The following is a 22514-nucleotide window of genomic DNA, read 5'->3' on the forward strand; positions in this document are numbered from 1 at the left end:
TGGGTCTCCATCACACTAAGGGTTCATGGGTCTCCATCACACTAAGGGTTCTTGGGCCTCCATCACACTAAGGGTTCATGGGCCTCCATCACACTAAGGGTTCATGGGCCTCCATCACACTCAGGGTTCATGGGCCTCCATCACACTAAGAGTTTCTGGGCCTCCATCACAATAAGGGTTCCTGAGCCTCCATCACACTCAGGGTTCCTGGGCCTCCATCACACTAAGGGTTCATGGGCCTCCATCACACGAAGGGTTCATGGGCCTCCATCACACTAAGGGTTCATGGGTCTCCATCACACTAAGGGTTCATTGGCCTCCATCACACTAAGGGTTCATGGGCCTCTATCACACTAAGGGTTCATGGGTCTCCATCACACTAAGGGTTCATGGGTCTCCATCACACTAAGGGTTCATGGGCCTCCATCACACTAAGGGTTCATGGGCCTCCATCACACTAAGGGTTCCTGGGCCTCCATCACACTAAGAGTTCATGGGCCTCCATCACACTAAGGGTTCCTGGGCCTTAATCACACTAAGTGTTCATGGGCCTCCATCACACTAAGGGTTCATGGGCCTCCATCACACTAAGGGTTCATGGGCCTCCATCACACTAAGGGTTCATGGGCCTCCGTCACACTAAGGGTTCATGGGCCTCCATCACACTAAGGGTTCATGGGCCTCCATCACACTAAGGGTTCCTGGGCCTCCGTCACACTAAGGGTTCATGGGCCTCCAATACACTAAGGGTTCATGGGCCTCCGTCACACTAAGGGTTCCTGGGCCTCCATCACATTAAGGGTTCCTGGGCCTCCATCACACTAAGGGTTCCTGGGCCTCCATCACACTAAGGGTTCATGGGCCTCCATCACACTAAGGATTCCTGGGCCTCAATCACACTAAGGGTTCATGGGCCTCCATCACACTAAGGGTTCATGGGCCTCCATCACACTAAGGGTTCCTGGGCCACCATCACACTAAGGGTTCCTGGGCCTCCATCATACTAAGGGTTCCTGGGCCTCCATCACACTAAGGGTTCATGGGCCTCCATCACACTAAGGATTCATGGGCCTCCATCACACTAAGGGTTCATGGGCCTCCATCACACTAAGGGTTCATGGGCCTCCATCACACTAAGGGTTCATGGGCCTCCATCACACTAAGGGTTCATGGGCCTCCATGACACTAAGGGTTTCTGGGCCTCCATCACAATAAGGGTTCCTGAGCCTCCATCACACTCAGGGTTCCTGGGCCTCCATCACACTAAGGGTTCATGGGCCTCCATCACACTAAGGGTTCCTGGGCCTCCATCACACTCAGGGTTCCTGGGCCTCCATCACACTAAGGGTTCATGGGTCTCCATCACACTAAGGGTTCATGGGCCTCCATCACACTAAGGGTTCATGGGTCTCCATCACACTAAGGGTTCATGGGTCTCCATCACAATAAGGGGTCTTGGGCCTCCATCACACTAAGGGTTCATGGGCCTCCATCACACTAAGGGTTCATGGGCCTCCATCACACTAAGGGTTCATGGGCCTCCATCACACTCAGGGTTCATGGGCCTCCATCACACTCAGAGTTCATGGGCCTCCATCTCGCTAAGGGTTTCTGGGCCTCCATCACAATAAGGGTTCCTGAGCCTCCATCACACTCAGGGTTCCTGGGCCTCCATCACACGAAGGGTTCATGGGCCTCCATCACACTAAGGGTTCATGGGCTTCCATCACACTAAGGGTTCATGGGTCTCCATCACACTAAGGGTTCATGGGCCTCCATCACACTAAGGGTTCATGGGTCTCCATCACACTAAGGGTTCATGGGTCTCCATCACACTAAGGGTTCTTGGGCCTCCATCACACTAAGGGTTCATGGGCCTCCATCACACTAAGGGTTCCTGGGCCTCCATCACACTAAGGGTTCATGGGCCTCCATCACACTAAGGGTTCATGGGCCTCCGTCACACTAAGGGTTCATGGGCCTCCATCACACTAAGGGTTCATGGGCCTCCATCACACTAAGGGTTCCTGGGCCTCCGTCACACTAAGGGTACATGGGCCTCCAATACACTAAGGGTTCATGGGCCTCCGTCACACTAAGGGTTCCTGGGCCTCCATCACATTAAGGGTTCATGGGCCTCCATCACACTAAGGGTTCCCGGGCCTCCATCACACTAAGGGTTCATGGGCCTCCATCACACTAAGGGTTCCTGGGCCTCCATCACACTAAGGGTTCATGGGCCTCCATCACACTAAGGGTTCATGGGCCTCCATCACACTAAGGGTTCCTGGGCCTCCATCACACTAAGGGTTCCTGGGCCTCCATCATACTAAGGGTTCCTGGGCCTCCATCACACTAGGGGTTCATGGGCCTCCATCACACTAAGGATTCATGGGCCTCCATCACACTAAGGGTTCATGGGCCTCCATCACACTAAGGGTTCATGGGCCTCCATCACACTAAGGCTTCATGTGCCTCCATCACACTAAGGGTTCATGGGCCTCCGTCACACTAAGGGTTCCTGGGCCTTCATCACACTAAGGGTTCATGGGCCTCCATCACACTATGGGTTCCTGGGCCTCCATCACACTAAGGGTTCCTTGGCCTCCATCACACTAAGGGTTCCTGGGCCTCCATCACACTCAGGGTTCCTGGGCCTCCATCACACGAAGGGTTCATGGGCCTCCATCACACTAAGGGTTCATGGGTCTCCATCACACTAAGGGTTCATGGGCCTCCATCCCACTAAGGGTTCATGGGCCTCCATCACACTAAGGGTTCATGGGCCTCCATCACACTAAGGGTTCATGGGCCTCCATCACACTCAGGGTTCATGGGCCTCCATCTCGCTAAGGGTTTCTGGGCCTCCATCACAATAAGGGTTCCTGAGCCTCCATCACACTCAGGGTTCCTGGGCCTCCATCACACGAAGGGTTCATGGGCCTCCATCACACTAAGGGTTCATGGGCCTCCATCACACTAAGGGTTCATGGGTCTCCATCACACTAAGGGTTCATGGGCCTCCATCACAATAAGGGTTCCTGAGCCTCCATCACACTCAGGGTTCCTGGGCCTCCATCACACTAAGGGTTCATGGGCCTCCATCACACGAAGGGTTCATGGGCCTCCATCACACTAAGGGTTCATGGGTCTCCATCACACTAAGGGTTCATTGGCCTCCATCACACTAAGGGTTCATGGGCCTCTATCACACTAAGGGTTCATGGGTCTCCATCACACTAAGGGTTCATGGGTCTCCATCACACTAAGGGTTCATGGGCCTCCATCACACTAAGGGTTCATGGGTCTCCATCACACTAAGGGTTCATGGGCCTCCATCACAATAAGGGTTCCTGAGCCTCCATCACACTCAGGGTTCCTGGGCCTCCATCACACTAAGGGTTCATGGGCCTCCATCACACGAAGGGTTCATGGGCCTCCATCACACTAAGGGTTCATGGGTCTCCATCACACTAAGGGTTCATTAGCCTCCATCACACTAAGGGTTCATGGGCCTCTATCACACTAAGGGTTCATGGGTCTCCATCACACTAAGGGTTCATGGGTCTCCATCACACTAAGGGTTCATGGGCCTCCATCACACTAAGGGTTCATGGGCCTCCATCACACTAAGGGTTCCTGGGCCTCCATCACACTAAGAGTTCATGGGACTCCATCACACTAAGGGTTCCTGGGCCTTAATCACACTAAGTGTTCATGGGCCTCCATCACACTAAGGGTTCATGGGCCTCCATCACACTAAGGGTTCATGGGTCTCCATCACACTAAGGGTTCATGGGCCTCCATCACAATAAGGGTTCCTGAGCCTCCATCACACTCAGGGTTCCTGGGCCTCCATCACACTAAGGGTTCATGGGCCTCCATCACACGAAGGGTTCATGGGCCTCCATCACACTAAGGGTTCATGGGTCTCCATCACACTAAGGGTTCATTGGCCTCCATCACACTAAGGGTTCATGGGCCTCTATCACACTAAGGGTTCATGGGTCTCCATCACACTAAGGGTTCATGGGTCTCCATCACACTAAGGGTTCATGGGCCTCCATCACACTAAGGGTTCATGGGCCTCCATCACACTAAGGGTTCCTGGGCCTCCATCACACTAAGAGTTCATGGGACTCCATCACACTAAGGGTTCCTGGGCCTTAATCACACTAAGTGTTCATGGGCCTCCATCACACTAAGGGTTCATGGGCCTCCATCACACTAAGGGTTCATGGGTCTCCATCACACTAAGGGTTCATGGGCCTCCATCACAATAAGGGTTCCTGAGCCTCCATCACACTCAGGGTTCCTGGGCCTCCATCACTCTAAGGGTTCATGGGCCTCCATCACACGAAGGGTTCATGGGCCTCCATCACACTAAGGGTTCATGGGTCTCCATCACACTAAGGGTTCATTGGCCTCCATCACACTAAGGGTTCATGGGCCTCTATCACACTAAGGGTTCATGGGTCTCCATCACACTAAGGGTTCATGGATCTCCATCACACTAAGGGTTCATGGGCCTCCATCACACTAAGGGTTCATGGGCCTCCATCACACTAAGGGTTCCTGGGCCTCCATCACACTAAGAGTTCATGGGCCTCCATCACACTAAGGGTTCCTGGGCCTTAATCACACTAAGTGTTCATGGGCCTCCATCACACTAAGGGTTCATGGGCCTCCATCACACTAAGGGTTCATGGGCCTCCATCACACTAAGGGTTCATGGGCCTCCGTCACACTAAGGGTTCATGGGCCTCCATCACACTAAGGGTTCATGGGCCTCCATCACACTAAGGGTTCCTGGGCCTCCGTCACACTAAGGGTTCATGGGCCTCCAATACACTAAGGGTTCATGGGCCTCCGTCACACTAAGGGTTCCTGGGCCTCCATCACATTAAGGGTTCCTGGGCCTCCATCACACTAAGGGTTCCTGGGCCTCCATCACACTAAGGGTTCATGGGCCTCCATCACACTAAGGATTCCTGGGCCTCAATCACACTAAGGGTTCATGGGCCTCCATCACACTAAGGGTTCATGGGCCTCCATCACACTAAGGGTTCCTGGGCCACCATCACACTAAGGGTTCCTGGGCCTCCATCATACTAAGGGTTCCTTGGCCTCCATCACACTAAGGGTTCATGGGCCTCCATCACACTAAGGATTCATGGGCCTCCATCACACTAAGGGTTCATGGGCCTCCATCACACTAAGGGTTCATGGGCCTCCATCACACTAAGGGTTCATGGGCCTCCATCACACTAAGGGTTCATGGGCCTACATGACACTAAGGGTTTCTGGGCCTCCATCACAATAAGGGTTCCTGAGCCTCCATCACACTCAGGGTTCCTGGGCCTCCATCACACTAAGGGTTCATGGGCCTCCATCACACAAAGGGTTCCTGGGCCTCCATCACACTCAGGGTTCCTGGGCCTCCATCACACTAAGGGTTCATGGGTCTCCATCACACTAAGGGTTCATGGGCCTCCATCACACTAAGGGTTCATGGGTCTCCATCACACTAAGGGTTCATGGGTCTCCATCAGACTAAGGGGTCTTGGGCCTCCATCACACTAAGGGTTCATGGGCCTCCATCACACTAAGGGTTCATGGGCCTCCATCACACTAAGGGTTCATGGGCCTCCATCACACTAAGGGTTCATGGGCCTCCATCACACTCAGGGTTCATGGGCCTCCATCTCGCTAAGGGTTTCTGGGCCTCCATCACAATAAGGGTTCCTGAGCCTCCATCACACTCAGGGTTCCTGGGCCTCCATCACACGAAGGGTTCATGGGCCTCCATCACACTACGGGTTCATGGGCCTCCATCACACTAAGGGTTCATGGGTCTCCTTCACACTAAGGGTTCATGGGCCTCCATCACACTAAGGGTTCATGGGTCTCCATCACACTAAGGGTTCATGGGTCTCCATCACACTAAGGGTTCTTGGGCCTCCATCACACTAAGGGTTCATGGGCCTCCATCACACTAAGGGTTCCTGGGCCTCCATATCACACTAAGGGTTCATGGGCCTCCATCACACTAAGGGTTCATGGGCCTCCGTCACACTAAGGGTTCATGGGCCTCCATCACACTAAGGGTTCATGGGCCTCCATCACATTAAGGGTTCCTGGGCCTCCGTCACACTAAGGGTACATGGGCCTCCAATACACTAAGGGTTCATGGGCCTCCGTCACACTAAGGGTTCCTGGGCCTCCATCACATTAAGGGTTCATGGGCCTCCATCACACTAAGGGTTCCCGGGCCTCCATCACACTAAGGGTTCATGGGCCTCCATCACACTAAGGGTTCATGGGCCTCCATCACACTAAGGGTTCATGGGCCTCCATCACATTAAGGGTTCATGGGCCTCCATCACACTCAGGGTTCATGGGCCTCCATCTCGCTAAGGGTTTCTGGGCCTCCATCACAATAAGGGTTCCTGAGCCTCCATCACACTCAGGGTTCCTGGGCCTCCATCACACGAAGGGTTCATGGGCCTCCATCACACTACGGGTTCATGGGCCTCCATCACACTAAGGGTTCATGGGTCTCCTTCACACTAAGGGTTCATGGGCCTCCATCACACTAAGGGTTCATGGGTCTCCATCACACTAAGGGTTCATGGGTCTCCATCACACTAAGGGTTCTTGGGCCTCCATCACACTAAGGGTTCATGGGCCTCCATCACACTAAGGGTTCCTGGGCCTCCATCACACTAAGGGTTCATGGGCCTCCATCACACTAAGGGTTCATGGGCCTCCGTCACACTAAGGGTTCATGGGCCTCCATCACACTAAGGGTTCATGGGCCTCCATCACACTAAGGGTTCCTGGGCCTCCGTCACACTAAGGGTACATGGGCCTCCAATACACTAAGGGTTCATGGGCCTCCGTCACACTAAGGGTTCCTGGGCCTCCATCACATTAAGGGTTCATGGGCCTCCATCACACTAAGGGTTCCCGGGCCTCCATCACACTAAGGGTTCATGGGCCTCCATCACACTAAGGGTTCCTGGGCTTCCATCACACTAAGGGTTCATGGGCCTCCATCACACTAAGGGTTCATGGGCCTCCATCACACTAAGGGTTCCTGGGCCTCCATCACACTAAGGGTTCCTGGGCCTCCATCATACTAAGGGTTCCTGGGCCTCCATCACACTAGGGGTTCATGGGCCTCCATCACACTAAGGATTCATGGGCCTCCATCACACTAAGGGTTCATGGGCCTCCATCACACTAAGGGTTCATGGGCCTCCATCACACTAAGGCTTCATGTGCCTCCATCACACTAAGGGTTCAAGGGCCTCCATCACACTAAGGGTTTCTGGGCCTCCATCACAATAAGGGTTCCTGAGCCTCCATCACAATAAGGGTTCCTGGGCCTCCATCACACTAAGGGTTCATGGGCCTTCATCACACTAAGGGTTCCTGGGCCTCCATCACACTAAGGGTTCATGGGCCTCCATCACACTAAGGGTTCATGGGCCTCCATCACACTAAGGCTTCATGTGCCTCCATCACACTAAGGGTTCATGGGCCTCCATCACACTAAGGGTTTCTGGGCCTCCATCACAATAAGGGTTCCTGAGCCTCCATCACAATAAGGGTTCCTGGGCCTCCATCACACTAAGGGTTCATGGGCCTCCATCACACTAAGGGTTCCTGGGCCTCCATCACACTCAGGGTTCCTGGGCCTCCATCACACTAAGGGTTCATGGGCCTCCATCACACTAAGGGTTCATGGGCCTCCACCACACTAAGGGTTCATGGGCCTCCATCACACTAAGGGTTCATGGGCCTCCATCACACTAAGGGTTCATGGGCCTCCATCACACTAAGGGTTCATGGGCCTCCATCACACTAAGGGTTCCTGGGCCTCCATCACACTAAGGGTTCATGGGCCTCCATCACACTAAGGGTTCATGGGCCTCCGTCACACTAAGGGTTCCTGGGCCTCCATCACACTAAGGGTTCATGGGCCTCCATCACACTAAGGGTTCCTGGGCCTCCATCACACTAAGGGTTCCTGGGCCTCCATCACACTAAGGGTTCCTGGGCCTCCATCACACTAAGGGTTCCTGGGCCTCCATCACACTAAGGGTTAATGGGTCTCCATCACACTAAGGGTTCATGGGCCTCCGTCACACTAAGGGTTCCTGGGCCTCCATCACACTAAGGGTTCCTGGGCCTCCATCACACTAAGGGTTCATGGGCCTCCATCACACTAAGGGTTCTTGGGCCTCCATCACACTAAGGGTTCATGGGACTTCATCACACTAAGGGTTCATGGGCCTCCATCACACTAAGGGTTAATGGGCCTCCATCACACTAAGGGTTCATGGGCCTCCATCACACTAAGGGTTCATGGGCCTCCATCACACTAAGGGTTCATGGGCCTCCATCACACTCAGGGTTCATGGGCCTCCATCACACTAAGAGTTTCTGGGCCTCCATCACAATAAGGGTTCCTGAGCCTCCATCACACTCAGGGTTCCTGGGCCTCCATCACACTAAGGGTTCATGGGCCTCCATCACACTAAGGGTTCATGGGCCTCCATCACACTAAGGGTTCATGGGCCTCCATCACACTAAGGGTTCATTGGCCTCCATCACACTAAGGGTTCATGGGCCTCCATCACACTAAGGGTTCATGGGTCTCCATCACACTAAGGGTTCATGGGTCTCCATCACACTAAGGGTTCATGGGCCTCCATCACACTAAGGGTTCCTGGGCCTCCATCACACTAAGAGTTCATGGGCCTCCATCACACTAAGGGTTCCTGGGCCTCCATCACACTAAGTGTTCATGGGCCTCCATCACACTAAGGGTTCATGGGCCTCCATCACACTAAGGGTTCATAGGCCTCCATCACACTAAGGGTTCATAGGCCTCCGTCACACTATGGGTTCATGGGCCTCCATCACACTAAGGGTTCATGGGCCTCCATCACACTAAGGGTTCCTGGGCCTACGTCACTCTAAGGGTTCATGGGCCTCCAATACACTAAGGGTTCATGGGCCTCCGTCACACTAAGGGTTCCTGGGCCTCCATCACATTAAGGGTTCATGGGCCTCCATCACACTAAGGGTTCCTGGGCCTCCATCACACTAAGGGTTCATGGGCCTCCATCACACTAAGGATTCCTGGGCCTCCATCACACTAAGGGTTCATGGGCCTCCATCACACTAAGGGTTCGTGGGCCTCCATCACACTAAGGGTTCCTGGGCCTCCATCACACTAAGGGTTCCTGGGCCTCCATCATACTAAGGGTTCCTGGGCCTCCATCACACTAAGGGTTCATGGGCCTCCATCACACTAAGGATTCATGGGCCTCCATCACACTAAGGGTTCATGGGCCTCCATCACACTAAGGGTTCATGGGCCTCCATTACACTAAGGGTTCATGGGCCTCCATCACACTAAGGGTTCATGGGCCTCCATCACACTAAGGGTTTCTGGGCCTCCATCACAATAAGGGTTCCTTAGCCTCCATCACACTCAGGGTTCCTGGGCCTCCATCACACTAAGGGTTCATGGGCCTTCATCACACTAAGGGTTCCTGGGCCTCCATCACACTCAGGGTTCCTGGGCCTCCATCACACTAAGGGTTCATGGGCCTCCATCACACTAAGGGTTCATGGGCCTCCATCACACTAAGGGTTCCTGGGCCTCCATCACACTAAGGGTTCCTGAGCCTCCATCACACTAAGGGTTCCTGGGCCTCCATCACACTAAGGGTTCCTGGGCCTCAATCAAACTAAGGGTTCATGGGCCTCCATCACACTAAGGGTTCATGGGCCTCCATCACACTAAGGGTTCATGGGCCTCCATCACACTAAGGGTTCCTGGGCCTCCATCACACTAAGGGTTCATGGGCCTCCATCACACTAAGGGTTCATTGGCCTCCGTCACACTAAGGGTTCCTGGGCCTCCATCACACTAAGGGTTCATGGGCCTCCATCACACTAAGGGTTCCTGGGCCTCCATCACACTAAGGGTTCATGGGCCTCCATCACACTAAGGGTTCTTGGGCCTCCATCACACTAAGGGTTCATGGGACTTCATCACACTAAGGGTTCATGGGCCTCCATCACACTAAGGGTTCATGGGCCTCCATCACACTAAGGGTTCATGGGCCTATATCACACTAAGGGTTCATGGGCCTCCATCACACTAAGGGTTCATGGGCCTCCATCACACTCAGGGTTCATGGGCCTCCATCACACTAAGAGTTTCTGGGCCTCCATCACAATAAGGGTTCCTGAGCCTCCATCACACTCAGGGTTCCTGGGCCTCCATCACACTAAGGGTTCATGGGCCTTCATCACACTAAGGGTTCATGGGCCTCCATCACACTAAGGGTTCATGGGTCTCCATCACACTAAGGGTTCATTGGCCTCCATCACACTAAGGGTTCATGGGCCTCCATCACACTAAGGGTTCATGGGTCTCCATCACACTAAGGGTTCATGGGTCTCCATCACACTAAGGGTTCATGGGCCTCCATCACACTAAGGGTTCATGGGCCTCCATCACACTAAGGGTTCCTGGGCCTCCATCACACTAAGAGTTCATTTGCCTCCATCACACTAAGGGTTCCTGGGCCTCCATCACACTAAGTGTTCATGGGCCTCCATCACACTAAGGGTTCATGGGCCTCCATCACACTAAAGGTTCCTGGGCCTCCGTCACACTAAGGGTTCCTGGGCCTCCATCACACTAAGTGTTCATGGGCCTCCATCATACTAAGGGTTTCTAGGCCTCCATCACACTAAGGGTTCATGGGCCTCCATCACACTAAGGGTTCATGGGCCTCCGTCACACTAAGGGTTCCTGGGCCTCCATCACACTAAGGGTTCATGGGCCTCCATCACACTAAGGGTTCATGGGCCTCCATCACACTAAGGGTTCCTGGGCCTCCATCACACTAAGGGTTCCTGGGCCTCCATCACATTAAGGGTTCCTGGGCCTCCATCACACTAAGGGTTCATGGGTCTCCATTACACTAAGGGTTCATGGGCCTCCATCACACTAGGGGTTCATGGGCCTCCATCACACTAAGGGTTCCTGTGCCTCCATCACACTAAGGGTTCATGGGCCTCCATCACACTAAGGGTTCATGGGCCTCCATCACACTAAGGGTTCCTGGGCCTCCATCACACTAAGGGTTCATTGGCCTCCATCACACTAAGGGTTCATGGGCCTCCATCACACTAAGGGTTCATGGGCCTCCATCACACTAAGGGTTCATGGGCCTCCATCACACTAAGGGTTCCTGGGCCTCCATCACACTAAGGGTTCATGGGCCTCCATCACACTAAGGGTTCATGGGCCTCCATCACACTAAGGGTTCATGGGCCTCCATCACACTAAGGGTTCATGGGCCTCCATCACACTAAGGGTTAATGGGCCTCCATCACACTAAGGGTTCATGGGCCTCCATCACACTAAGGGTTCATGGGCCTCCATCACACTAAGGGTTCATGGGCCTCCATCACACTCAGGGTTCATGGGCCTCCATCACACTAAGAGTTTCTGGGCCTCCATCACAATAAGGGTTCCTGAGCCTCCATCACACTCAGGGTTCCTGGGCCTCCATCACACTAAGGGTTCATGGGCCTCCATCACACTAAGGGTTCATGGGCCTCCATCACACTAAGGGTTCATGGGTCTCCATCACACTAAGGGTTCATTGGCCTCCATCACACTAAGGGTTCATGGGCCTCCATCACACTAAGGGTTCATGGGTCTCCATCACACTAAGGGTTCATGGGTCTCCATCACACTAAGGGTTCATGGGCCTCCATCACACTAAGGGTTCCTGGGCCTCCATCACACTAAGAGTTCATGGGCCTCCATCACACTAAGGGTTCCTGGGCCTCCATCACACTAAGTGTTCATGGGCCTCCATCACACTAAGGGTTCATGGGCCTCCATCACACTAAGGGTTCATAGGCCTCCATCACACTAAGGGTTCATAGGCCTCCGTCACACTATGGGTTCATGGGCCTCCATCACACTAAGGGTTCATGGGCCTCCATCACACTAAGGGTTCCTGGGCCTACGTCACTCTAAGGGTTCATGGGCCTCCAATACACTAAGGGTTCATGGGCCTCCGTCACACTAAGGGTTCCTGGGCCTCCATCACATTAAGGGTTCATGGGCCTCCATCACACTAAGGGTTCCTGGGCCTCCATCACACTAAGGGTTCATGGGCCTCCATCACACTAAGGATTCCTGGGCCTCCATCACACTAAGGGTTCATGGGCCTCCATCACACTAAGGGTTCGTGGGCCTCCATCACACTAAGGGTTCCTGGGCCTCCATCACACTAAGGGTTCCTGGGCCTCCATCATACTAAGGGTTCCTGGGCCTCCATCACACTAAGGGTTCATGGGCCTCCATCACACTAAGGATTCATGGGCCTCCATCACACTAAGGGTTCATGGGCCTCCATCACACTAAGGGTTCATGGGCCTCCATTACACTAAGGGTTCATGGGCCTCCATCACACTAAGGGTTCATGGGCCTCCATCACACTAAGGGTTTCTGGGCCTCCATCACAATAAGGGTTCCTTAGCCTCCATCACACTCAGGGTTCCTGGGCCTCCATCACACTAAGGGTTCATGGGCCTTCATCACACTAAGGGTTCCTGGGCCTCCATCACACTCAGGGTTCCTGGGCCTCCATCACACTAAGGGTTCATGGGCCTCCATCACACTAAGGGTTCATGGGCCTCCATCACACTAAGGGTTCCTGGGCCTCCATCACACTAAGGGTTCCTGAGCCTCCATCACACTAAGGGTTCCTGGGCCTCCATCACACTAAGGGTTCCTGGGCCTCAATCAAACTAAGGGTTCATGGGCCTCCATCACACTAAGGGTTCATGGGCCTCCATCACACTAAGGGTTCATGGGCCTCCATCACACTAAGGGTTCCTGGGCCTCCATCACACTAAGGGTTCATGGGCCTCCATCACACTAAGGGTTCATTGGCCTCCGTCACACTAAGGGTTCCTGGGCCTCCATCACACTAAGGGTTCATGGGCCTCCATCACACTAAGGGTTCCTGGGCCTCCATCACACTAAGGGTTCATGGGCCTCCGTCACACTAAGGGTTCTTGGGCCTCCATCACACTAAGGGTTCATGGGACTTCATCACACTAAGGGTTCATGGGCCTCCATCACACTAAGGGTTCATGGGCCTCCATCACACTAAGGGTTCATGGGCCTATATCACACTAAGGGTTCATGGGCCTCCATCACACTAAGGGTTCATGGGCCTCCATCACACTCAGGGTTCATGGGCCTCCATCACACTAAGAGTTTCTGGGCCTCCATCACAATAAGGGTTCCTGAGCCTCCATCACACTCAGGGTTCCTGGGCCTCCATCACACTAAGGGTTCATGGGCCTTCATCACACTAAGGGTTCATGGGCCTCCATCACACTAAGGGTTCATGGGTCTCCATCACACTAAGGGTTCATTGGCCTCCATCACACTAAGGGTTCATGGGCCTCCATCACACTAAGGGTTCATGGGTCTCCATCACACTAAGGGTTCATGGGTCTCCATCACACTAAGGGTTCATGGGCCTCCATCACACTAAGGGTTCATGGGCCTCCATCACACTAAGGGTTCCTGGGCCTCCATCACACTAAGAGTTCATTTGCCTCCATCACACTAAGGGTTCCTGGGCCTCCATCACACTAAGTGTTCATGGGCCTCCATCACACTAAGGGTTCATGGGCCTCCATCACACTAAAGGTTCCTGGGCCTCCGTCACACTAAGGGTTCCTGGGCCTCCATCACACTAAGTGTTCATGGGCCTCCATCATACTAAGGGTTTCTAGGCCTCCATCACACTAAGGGTTCATGGGCCTCCATCACACTAAGGGTTCATGGGCCTCCGTCACACTAAGGGTTCCTGGGCCTCCATCACACTAAGGGTTCATGGGCCTCCATCACACTAAGGGTTCATGGGCCTCCATCACACTAAGGGTTCCTGGGCCTCCATCACACTAAGGGTTCCTGGGCCTCCATCACATTAAGGGTTCCTGGGCCTCCATCACACTAAGGGTTCATGGGTCTCCATTACACTAAGGGTTCATGGGCCTCCATCACACTAGGGGTTCATGGGCCTCCATCACACTAAGGGTTCCTGTGCCTCCATCACACTAAGGGTTCATGGGCCTCCATCACACTAAGGGTTCATGGGCCTCCGTCACACTAAGGGTTCCTGGGCCTCCATCACACTAAGGGTTCATTGGCCTCCATCACACTAAGGGTTCATGGGCCTCCATCACACTAAGGGTTCATGGGCCTCCATCACACTAAGGGTTCATGGGCCTCCATCACACTAAGGGTTCCTGGGCCTCCATCACACTAAGGGTTCATGGGCCTCCATCACACTAAGGGTTCATGGGCCTCCATCACACTAAGGGTTCATGGGCCTCCATCACACTAAGGGTTCATGGGCCTCCATCACACTCATGGATGAAACAAGCTTCAGTTATATGAATTACCTGTTGTGAAGAAGAACTGACTACAGGAGCATGAGAGTGACGGGGAAGGCTGGAGTGAAGGTGAGGTGTGAGCAGCGAGGAGCAGGAGCACTGCAACTGTGGACCCGACCCGTCCTCAGACCAAGTCCATTCCATGCAGTGGTCGACCCCAAAGACGCATTCATCAATTTTACCATGCTGTTCATTCTAAACAGAACTTTTCTCAAATATAAAATAATATTATTATATATTAACGTTTCGTGATTACAGGCACTGGTTAGGTTAGGTGTTTAGGTTCTGTTAGGGATTATTTGTATTTGTAGTACGTGGGTGAAGCATTTATTGCGTTGTAATTCGAACAAAAGTCGTTAGTGAAGCACTTGTTTCGGAAGTGTTCGAACGTCATTAGTTGTGAGACGTGTGTAAACTGTTGTTTATGTATGAACAGGGGGTTTGGCGGGTGCATGGATTGGTCTTTGGGTCTTTATTTAGAGCACGGGCTGGGACCAGATTGCCGCTGCCCGCAGCTGGAGCACTGCAACTGTGGCCAGATTGCCGCTCCCCGCAGCTGGAACACTGCAACTGTGGCCAGATTGCCGCTGCCCGCAGCTGGAACACTGCAACTGTGGCCAGATTGCCGCTGCCCGCAGCTGGAACACTGCAACTGTGGCCAGATTGCCGCTGCCCGCAGCTGGAACACTGCAACTGTGGCCAGATTGCCGCTGCCCGCAGCTGGAACACTGCAACTGTGGCCAGATTGCCGCTGCCCGCAGCTGGAACACTGCAACTGTGGCCAGATTGCCGCTGCCCGCAGCTGGAGCACTGCAACTGTGGGCCAGATTGTCGCTGCCCGCAGCTGGAACACTGCAACTGTGGGCCAGATTGCCGCTGCCCGCAGCTGGAGAACTGCAACTGTGGATCAGATTGCCGCTCCCCGCAGCTGGAACACTGCAACTGTGGGCCAGATTGTCGCTGCCCGCAGCTGGAGCACTGCAACTGTGGGCCAGATTGCCGCTGCCCGCAGCTGGAGCACTGCAACTGTGGGCCAGATTGCCGCTGCCCGCAGCTGGAGCACTGCAGCTGTGGGCCAGATTGCCGCTGCCCGCAGCTGGAGCACTGCAACTGTAGGCCAGATTGTCGCTGCCCGCAGCTGGAGCACTGCAACTGTGGGCCAGATTGCCGCTGCCCGCAGCTGGAGCACTGCAACTGTGGGCCAGATTGCCGCTGCCCGCAGCTGGAGCACTGCAACTGTGGGCCAGATTGCCGCTGCCCGCAGCTGGAACACTGCAACTGTGGGCCAGATTGTCGCTGCCCGCAGCTGGAGCACTGCAACTGTGGGCCAGATTGTCGCTGCCCGACTCTGGAGCACTACAACTGTGGCCAGATTGCCGCTGCCCGCAGCTGGAGCACTGCAACTGTGGATCAGATTGTCGCTGCCCGCAGCTGGAACACTGCAACTGTGGGGCCAGATTGTCGCTGTCCGCAGCTGGAGCACTGCAACTGTGGACCAGACTGCCGCTGCCCGCAGCTGGAGCACTGCAACTGTGGGCCAGATTGCCGCTGCCCGCAGCTGGAGCACTGCAACTGTGGATCAGATTGCCGCTGCCCGCAGCTGGAGCACTGCAACTGTGGACCAGATTGCCGCTGCCCGCAGCTGGAGCACTGCAACTGTGGACCAGATTGCCGCTGCCCGCAGCTGGAACACTGCAACTGTGGACCAGATTGCCGCTGCTTGCAGCTGGAGCACTGCAACTGTGGGCCAGATTGTCGCTGCCCGCAGCTGGAGCACTGCAACTGTGGGCCAGATTGCCGCTGCCCGCAGCTGGAGCACTGCAACTGTGGGCCAGATTGCCGCTGCCCGCAGCTGGAGCACTGCAGCTGTGGGTCAGATTGCCGCTGCCCGCAGCTGGAGCACTGCAACTGTGGGCCAGATTGTCGCTGCCCGCAGCTGGAGCACTGCAACTGTGGGCCAGATTGCCGCTGCCCGCAGCTGGAGCACTGCAACTGTGGGCCAGATTGCCGCTGCCCGCAGCTGGAGCACTGCAACTGTGGGCCAGATTGCCGCTGCCCGCAGCTGGAACACCGCAACTGTGGGCCAGATTGTCGCTGCCCGCAGCTGGAGCACTGCAACTGTGGGCCAGATTGTCGCTGCCCGCAGCTGGAGCACTGCAACTGTGGCCAGATTGCCGCTGCCCGCAGCTGGAGCACTGCAACTGTGGATCAGATTGTCGCTGCCCGCAGCTGGAACACTGCAACTGTGGGGCCAGATTGTCGCTGCCCGCAGCTGGAGCACTGCAACTGTGGACCAGACTGCCGCTGCCCGCAGCTGGAGCACTGCAACTGTGGGCCAGATTGCCGCTGCCCGCAGCTGGAGCACTGCAACTGTGGATCAGATTGCCGCTGCCCGCAGCTGGAGCACTGCAACTGTGGACCAGATTGCCGCTGCCCGCAGCTGGAGCACTGCAACTGTGGACCAGATTGCCGCTGCCCGCAGCTGGAGCACTGCAACTGTGGACCAGATTGCCGCTGCCCGCAGCTGGAGCACTGCAACTGTGGGCCAGATTGCCGCTGCCCGCAGCTGGAACACTGCAACTGTGGACCAGATTGCCGCTGCCCGCAGCTGGAGCACTGCAACTGTGGGGCCAGACTGCCGCTGCCCGCAGCTGGAGCACTGCAACTGTGGGGCCAGATTGCCGCTGCCCGCAGCTGGAACACTGCAACTGTGGGGCCAGATTGCCGCTGCCCGCAGCTGGAGCACTGCAACTGTGGGCCAGATTGCCGCTGCCCGCAGCTGAAGCACTGCAACTGTGGACCAGATTGCCGCTTCCCGCAGCTGGAGCACTGCAACTGTGGACCAGATTGCCGCTGCCCGCAGCTGGGGCACTGCAACTGTGGGGCCAGATTGCCGCTGCCCGCAGCTGGAGCACTGCAACTGTGGGCCAGATTGCCGCTGCCCGCAGCTGGAACACTGCAACTGTGGGCCAGATTGTCGCTGCCCGCAGCTGGAGCACTGCAACTGTGGGCCAGATTGTCGCTGCCCGCAGCTGGAGCACTGCAACTGTGGCCAGATTGCCGCTGCCCGCAGCTGGAGCACTGCAACTGTGGATCAGATTGTCGCTGCCCGCAGCTGGAACACTGCAACTGTGGAACAGATTGCCGCTGCTCGCAGCTGGAACACTGCAACTGTGGGCCAGATTGCCGCTGCCCGCAGCTGGAGCACTGCAACTGTGGGCCAGATTGCCGCTGCCCGCAGCTGGAGCACTGCAACTGTGGATCAGATTGCCGCTGCCCGCAGCTGGAGCACTGCAACTGTGGACCAGATTGCCGCTGCCCGCAGCTGGAGCACTGCAACTGTGGACCAGATTGCCGCTGCCCGCAGCTGGAGCACTGCAACTGTGGATCAGATTGTCGCTGCCCGCAGCTGGAACACTGCAACTGTGGACCAGATTGCCGCTGCTCGCAGCTGGAACACTGCAACTGTGGGCCAGATTGCCGCTGCCCGCAGCTGGAGCACTGCAACTGTGGGCCAGATTGCCGCTGCCCGCAGCTGGAGCACTGCAACTGTGGACCAGATTGCCGCTGCCCGCAGCTGGAGCACTGCAACTGTGGACCAGATTGCCGCTGCCCGCAGCTGGAGCACTGCAACTGTGGGCCAGACTGCCGCTGCCCGCAGCTGGAGCACTGCAACTGTGGGGCCAGATTGCCGCTGCCCGCAGCTGGAACACTGCAACTGTGGGGCCAGATTGCCGCTGCCCGCAGCTGGAGCACTGCAACTGTGGGCCAGATTGCCGCTGCCCGCAGCTGAAGCACTGCAACTGTGGACCAGATTGCCGCTTCCCGCAGCTGGAGCACTGCAACTGTGGACCAGATTGCCGCTGCCCGCAGCTGGGGCACTGCAACTGTGGGGCCAGATTGCCGCTGCCCGCAGCTGGAGCACTGCAACTGTGGGCCAGATTGCCGCTGCCCGCAGCTGGAACACTGCAACTGTGGGCCAGATTGTCGCTGCCCGCAGCTGGAGCACTGCAACTGTGGGCCAGATTGTCGCTGCCCGCAGCTGGAGCACTGCAACTGTGGCCAGATTGCCGCTGCCCGCAGTTGGAGCACTGCAACTGTGGATCAGATTGTCGCTGCCCGCAGCTGGAACACTGCAACTGTGGACCAGATTGCCGCTGCTCGCAGCTGGAACACTGCAACTGTGGGCCAGATTGCCGCTGCCCGCAGCTGGAGCACTGCAACTGTGGGCCAGATTGCCGCTGCCCGCAGCTGGAGCACTGCAACTGTGGATCAGATTGCCGCTGCCCGCAGCTGGAGCACTGCAACTGTGGACCAGATTGCCGCTGCCCGCAGCTGGAGCACTGCAACTGTGGACCAGATTGCCGCTGCCCGCAGCTGGAGCACTGCAACTGTGGACCAGATTGCCGCTGCCCGCAGCTGGAGCACTGCAACTGTGGGCCAGATTGCCGCTGCCCGCAGCTGGAACACTGCAACTGTGGGCCAGATTGCCGCTGCCCGCAGCTGGAGTACTGCAACTGTGGGCCAGATTGCCGCTGCCCGCAGTTGAAGCACTGCAACTGTGGACCAGATTGCCGCTGCCCGCAGCTGGAGCACTGCAACTGTGGACCAGATTGCCGCTGATCGCAGCTGGAGCACTGCAACTGTGGGGCCAGATTGCCGCTGCCCGCAGCTGGAGCACTGCAACTGTGGGGCCAGATTGCCGCTGCCCGCAGCTGGAACACTGCAACTGTGGGCCAGATTGCCGCTGCCCGCAGCTGGAGCACTGCAACTGTGGGCCAGATTGCCGCTGCCCGCAGCTGAAGCACTGCAACTGTGGACCAGATTGCCGCTGCCCGCAGCTGGAGCACTGCAACTGTGGACCAGATTGCCGCTGCCCGCAGCTGGAGCACTGCAACCGTTGGGCCAGATTGCCGCTGCCCGCAGCTGGAGCACTGCAACTGTGGGGCCAGATTGCCGCTGCCCGCAGCTGGAACACTGCAACTGTGGGCCAGATTGCCGCTGCCCGCAGCTGGAGCACTGCAACTGTGGGCCAGATTGCCGCTGCCCGCAGCTGGAACACTGCAACTGTGGGCCAGATTGCCGCTGCTTGCAGCTGGAGCACTGCAACTGTGGCCAGATTGCCGCTGCCCGCAGCTGGAGCACTGCAACTGTGGGGCCAGATTGTCGCTCCCCGCAGCTGGAACACTGCAACTGTGGGGCCAGATTGCCGCTGCCCGCAGCTGAAGCACTGCAACTGTGGACCAGATTGCCGCTGCCCGCAGCTGGAGCACTGCAACTGTGGACCAGATTGCCGCTGCCCGCAGCTGGAGCACTGCAACTGTGGGGCCAGATTGCCGCTGCCCGCAGCTGGAGCACTGCAACTGTGGGGCCAGATTGCCGCTGCCCGCAGCTGAAGCACTGCAACTGTGGACCAGATTGCCGCTGCCCGCAGCTGGAACACTGCAACTGTGGGCCAGATTGCCGCTGCTCGCAGCTGGAACACTGCAACTGTGGCCAGATTGCCGCTGCCCGCAGCTGGAACACTGCAACTGTGGGCCAGATTGCCGCTGCCCGCAGCTGGAACATTGCAACTGTAGGGCCAGATTGCCGCTGCTCGCAGCTGGAACACTGCAACTGTGGGGCCAGATTGCCGCTGCTCGCAGCTGGAACACTGCAACTGTGGGGCCAGATTGCCGCTGCCCGCAGCTGGAACACTGCAACTGTGGGGCCAGATTGCCGCTCCCAGCAGCTGGATCATTACAGTGATTGATTGCCTCCACCGAGCATGGGGAGGAAGCGGGGATTACCGGAAGCGGGACACATAACTCCACCACACTCACACCAGTCACAAGGTGTGTAGCAGTCGACCCTCACGTGTCCCTGTGTCCCTGTGTACCACTGGTGAGTGTTACACCCTCAAGCGTCACCTCTGTACCTCTGGTGAGTGTTACACCCTCAAGCGTCACCTCTGTACCTCTGGTGAGTGTTACACCCTCAAGCGTCACCTCTGTACCTCTGGTGAGTGTTACACCCTCAAGCGTCACCTGTGTACCACTGGTGAGTGTTACACCCTCAAGCGTCACCTCTGTACCTCTGGTGAGTGTTACACCCTCAAGCGTCACCTCTGTACCTCTGGTGAGTGTTACACCCTCAAGCGTTACCTGTGTACCGCTGGTGAGTGTTACACCCTCAAGCGTCACCTGTGTACCACTGGTGAGTGTTACACCCTCAAGTGTCACCTGTGTACCACTGGTGAGTGTTACACCCTCAAGTGTCACCTGTGTACCTCTGGTGAGTGTTACACCCTCAAGTGTCACCTGTGTACCTCTGGTGAGTGTTACACCCTCAAGCGTCACCTGTGTACCACTGGTGAGTGTTACACCCTCAAGTGTCACCTGTGTACCTCTGGTGAGTGTTACACCCTCAAGTGTCACCTGTGTACCTCTGGTGAGTGTTACACCCTCAAGTGTCACCTGTGTACCTCTGGTGAGTGTTACACCCTCAAGCGTCACCTCTGTACCTCTGGTGAGTGTTACACCCTCAAGCGTCACCTCTGTACCTCTGGTGAGTGTTACACCCTCAAGCGTCACCTCTGTACCTCTGGTGAGTGTTACACCCTCAAGCGTTACCTGTGTACCGCTGGTGAGTGTTACACCCTCAAGCGTCACCTGTGTACCACTGGTGAGTGTTACACCCTCAAGCGTCACCTCTGTACCTCTGGTGAGTGTTACACCCTCAAGCGTCACCTCTGTACCTCTGGTGAGTGTTACACCCTCAAGCGTTACCTGTGTACCGCTGGTGAGTGTTACACCCTCAAGCGTCACCTGTGTACCACTGGTGAGTGTTACACCCTCAAGTGTCACCTGTGTACCACTGGTGAGTGTTACACCCTCAAGTGTCACCTGTGTACCTCTGGTGAGTGTTACATCCTCAAGTGTCACCTGTGTACCTCTGGTGAGTGTTACACCCTCAAGCGTCACCTGTGTACCGCTGGTGAGTGTTACACCCTCAAGTGTCACCTGTGTACCTCTGGTGAGTGTTACACCCTCAAGTGTCACCTGTGTACCTCTGGTGAGTGTTACACCCTCAAGTGTCACCTGTGTACCTCTGGTGAGTGCTACACCCTCAAGTGTCACCTGTGTACCTCTGGTGAGTGTTACACCCTCAAGTGTCACCTGTGTACCACTGGTGAGTGTTACACCCCCGAGCGTCACCTGTGTACCTCTGATGAGTGTTAGTGACATAGGTTATGTACCACTGGTGAGTGTGTGTGGTACACGGGAGTCTTTCCTCTGTTGGTCAGGTGTGGTACACGGGAGTCTTTCCTCTGTTGGTCAGATGTGGTACACGGGAGTCTTTCCTCTGTTGGTCAGGTGTGGTACACGGGAGTCTTTCCTCTGTTGGTCAGGTGTGGTACACGGGAGTCTTTCCTCTATTGGTCAGGTGTGGTACACGGGAGTCTTTCCTCTATTGGTCAGGTGTGGTACACGGGAGTCTTTCCTCTGTTGGTCAGGTGTGGTACACGGGAGTCTTTCCTCTGTTGGTCAGGTGTGGTACACTGGAGTCTTTCCTCTGTTGGTCAGGTGTGGTACACGGGAGTCTTTCCTCTGTTGGTCAGGTGTGGTACACGGGAGTCTTTCCTCTATTGGTCAGGTGTGGTACACGGGAGTCTTTCCTCTATTGGTCAGGTGTGGTACACTGGAGTCTTTCCTCTGTTGGTCAGGTGTGGTACACGGGAGTCTTTCCTCTGTTGGTCAGGTGTGGTACACGGGAGTCTTTCCTCTGTTGGTCAGGTGTGGTACACGGGAGTCGGTCCTCTGAACTGCAATGGCGTTCGCAATAGAGTTAATGACATCATACAGTACGTCTGTGAACACCAAACTGACGTCATAGTGCTACAGGAGACGCTGGTAGGTGATGACTTCAACCCAAGGTTCAGCGGTTATCGCAAGTTCTCCCTGCCCTCTGGGGAAAGAAAACGGGGTCTCATCACTTTTGTAAATAAC

This window comes from Procambarus clarkii, chromosome 60 (genome assembly GCF_040958095.1).
Source record: "Procambarus clarkii isolate CNS0578487 chromosome 60, FALCON_Pclarkii_2.0, whole genome shotgun sequence".
Classification (NCBI taxonomy): domain Eukaryota; kingdom Metazoa; phylum Arthropoda; class Malacostraca; order Decapoda; family Cambaridae; genus Procambarus; species Procambarus clarkii.